This window comes from Lepidothrix coronata, unplaced genomic scaffold (assembly GCF_001604755.1).
Source record: "Lepidothrix coronata isolate B3197 unplaced genomic scaffold, Lepidothrix_coronata-1.0 Scaffold299, whole genome shotgun sequence".
Taxonomy (NCBI): Eukaryota; Metazoa; Chordata; class Aves; order Passeriformes; family Pipridae; genus Lepidothrix; species Lepidothrix coronata.
Window position 1 is genome coordinate 145,273 of NW_016690479.1, and position 3,986 is coordinate 149,258.

The window sequence follows — 3,986 nt, forward strand, 5'->3', positions numbered from 1 at the left end:
ATAGATGGTGGTTTAAGTCCCAGTCAAAATGCAAGGTATTTATTCCTCAGCTACTTCATAGAATTTCAACTCTGAAGAAAATTTCCTGTGTGCCTAACACATCTGAAAAATAATGTGACATTTTTTAATTCAGTAAAGTTTTTTCAGACATACATATCCGATTGCAAAAGGCACAGCAGAAAGACTCTTTGGATGGTATATTCTGCAAAACACGGTTCTTTCTGCGTTGCCTTTTCTCCTCGAGAGTGATCCTGCGTGTGTTCTCGAAGGAGACAGCTGCGTTATAGATGGTGTGTCTCCAGGCCTCCCGATTTGAGGCCAGAGTAGACCAGTTATGTTGATCAATATGGCCAAGGCTGAGATGTTGTTTCTGGGAGTCCTTGTATCTTTTGTTCGGGGCTCCTCTCTTACGGCAGCCAGTGGCAAGTTCACCATAGAGCAGGATCTTAGGGAGGCGGTGGTCCTTCATCCTTGAGACATGCCCTCCCCATCGCAGCTGTGTTCTCAACAACATGGCCACTATACTTGTGACAGCTGCTTGCTCAAGAACAGATGTATTGGTCACAAAATCTGACCAGTGGATGTTTAAGATTGTACGGAGGCAGCGTTGATGGTCTCGTATTGGCCTCATAAGTCACCAATGTGCCTGTAACAAATGTGGATAGAGCCTTCCCAAATCTTCGTTCGCGAAGCCCAGCCATGAAAGTTTTTTCAAAAAGCTGAGGCAATTGTGCATTCCTCACATGGGAACAAGTACATTGATTTTCATTATCTGTTGAGATGGTACTGTATGTATGCATGTGTACACATGGTCAGTGTCATTTTCTAGGGCTCTTATTGTCTTTTTCTTTCAGCCAAAGCAGGCTGTGTGACTGTGTCATGAAGAATCTCATCCTGGAGCACCCATTACCTGGTACCAACCAATGGAGATAAAGTGATGGCTGAAAGACCACAGTTCAAACTTGGAGGTAGGAGTTATAGCCTTTAATTGAGACTTTAAAGCCAGAAACCTTGCCAGGAGACTAGCTTTTCCCAACAGCAGGAAGACTCTCTGGGAATGAATCCTCTCCAGTATGGGTTCAATAGTGGTGGATGAGTGTAACCTGACATTAAAGGATATGTGACCAGCTGTCTGTAGTGAGGCCACAGAAAGAAGGACTACTCTGGTTTTGCATTGCAAGTATGGGAGCTGCAGGTCTCATTACAGGGAATAGAAGGGAGTTCTCAATGTCAATGCAAAGAACTGAACTTTCAAATCCACAAACACTGAAAGCGTGTACATAAGTATGTGTAATATCTGTGCATTATCTACAAATATATTGCTTCATTCCACTTTGCATATATATCTACCTAGGTGTAATAAGTGCATAGTTATCAGATATAGTATAGTAATATTAGCCAGAATCAGACTAGGGAAATAATGTTAGTAGTTAGTATCCTTTTTTTCAAAAGCTATATAAAAAATTAACCTAATAGGCTCTCCTTCCTATTAATTCTAATGAATTATTAAGAAAGAAATTAAATATCTGAAGAAGACTCTGTTTTCTGAGTGTTTTCAGTCTGTTAGCTCTAACACATGAAAGAATGGAAGCAATTTGATTTGGAAACCTATGACAACAGACTTATAAGAAATGTATATATAAAATATTTGCAATTTAAAAACTTCTGCAATCCTAAATTGATTTCTATATGCACTTTTCTTGATCCTCACCTCGACTTTTCCTTTGCCCGAGTTACCCTTTCACAGAATCACAGAATATGCTGAGTTGGAAGGGACCCACAAGGATCATTGACTCCAACTCTTAACCAGCACAGGATCATCCCCAGGAGTCACACCATGTGCCTGAAAACATTGTCCAAACTCTTCTTCCACTCTGTCAGGCTTGGTGCTGTGACCACTTCTCTGGGGAGTCTGTTTCAGTGCCCAACCACCCTCTAGGTGAAGAACCTTTCTCTAATACCTAACCTAAACCTCCCCTGACACAACTTCAGGCCATTCCTTCAGGTCCAGTCACTGGTCGCCACAGAGAAGAAAACTCTGCCTGCCCCTCCTCTTCCCCTCATGAGGAATTGTAACTGTGATGAGGTCTCCCCTCAGTCTCCTCCAGGCTGAACAGACTAAGTGACCTCAGCTGCTCCTCATATGGTTTCCCCTCAAGGCCCTTCACTGTCTTCATTGTCCTCCTTTGGATGCTCTCTAATAGCTTAATATTTTTGTTATTGTGGTGCCCAAAACTGCACACAATATTCAAGATGAGGCCTCACCAGTGCAGAGAAGAGCAGGACAACCCACTCCCTCGACCAGCTGGTGATGTTTTGTCTGATGCCCCCCATGACATGGTTGGCCCTCCTGGCTGCCAGGGCACTGCTGACTCATATTCAACTTGCCATCCACAAGGATCACCAGGTCCTCTCCATGGCACTGCTTTCCAGCATCTCATTCCCCAGTCTGTATGAACATCCAGGGTTGTCTCATCCCAGGTGCAGAATTCGGCGCTTTCCTTTGTTGAATTTCATCTGGTTGGTGATTGCCCAGTCCTCTAACTTGTTGAGGTCTCTCTGCAGGGCCTCCCTGACTTTGAGGGAGTCAGCAGCTCCTCCCAGTTTTTTGTCATCTGCAAACTTGCTCAGTATGCCTTCCAATCCTGCGTCCATGTCATTTATGAAGATGTTGAAGGGCACAGGGCCTAAGATGGAGCCCTGTGAACTCCACTAGTGACAGGTCACCAGTCTGATGTTACTCCAGTCACTATTACCCTCTGTGCTCAACCTGTGAGCCAATTGCTCACCCACCACCTGCTGTGTTTATCCAGCTGTGTGCTGGACAGTTTGTCCAAAAGGATCCTGGGAGAGACTGTATCAAAAGCTTAACTGAAATCCAAAAAGCTTACATCAACTGGTTTCCCTAGATAAACTAGGTGGGCTACTTTTTCATAAAAAGAAATCAGGTTAGATAAGCAGGACTTTCTTCCCATGAAGCCGTGCTGGCTGTGACCAGAGACTGAGTTATCTTTCAGGTGTTTTTCAATACCATTCTCCATAACTTTACCAAGCCCTGAAGTTAAACTGACAGGCCTTTAGTTTACAGGGTCCTCCTTCTTGCCCGTCTTGAAAACTAGGACAACGTTCACCAGCTTCTGGTCACCTGGGACCTCTCCGGATTCCTAAGATCACTCAAAAATCATTGAGAGAGGTTTTGTGATGACATCAGCCAGCTCTTCAAGAATTCTTGGATGAATCCCATCAGGCCCCGTAGATCTGTACGGATCCAGCTGGAGCAGCAGCAGATCCTGCACAATTTCAGAGAGTTGATCATTCTCTCAGTTATGGTCCTCCAGCTCAGGGCACTGAGACACCCATGGTCTGTCATCTGTGTTGAAGACAGAGGCAAAGAAAGTGTTAAATACCTCTACCTTGTCTCTGTCCCTGTTTGTGAGGTGACCATCCTCATACTCTAATGGGCTATTGATATTTCTATACTGTCTATTGCTATTAATATATTTGAAAAAACTCTTTTTATCGTTCCCCACATTTCTGGCCAGCTTCAACTCCAGCTGAATTTTGGCCGCATAAAGTTTCTCCCTACAGCAGCAAGCAGCATCTCCGAATTCTTCCCATATCACTTGACCTTGCTTCCACTGGGCATACACCTTCCTTTTTTGCCTTATTTCCAAGAGAAGATCCCTGCTCAGCCAAGCCAGCCTTTTGCCTCCCCTGCTTGATTTCCAACATTTGGGAATTGCCTCCTCCTGTGCCCTTAGGAGATGATGTTTGAAAAAGGACTAGCACTGATGGACCCCAGCACCTGCAAAAACCTTTTCTCGGGGGACCTTACTTACTAGTTCCCCGAGCAGCCCAGAGTCTGCTCTCCTCATGTCCAGAGCTGAGGTTTTGCTGACACTTTTCCTCCTGTCAACAGAGATTTTAAACTCAATCTCTTCCTGGTCATTGAGGCCAAGATGGCCAACAATCTCCACTTTGCTCTC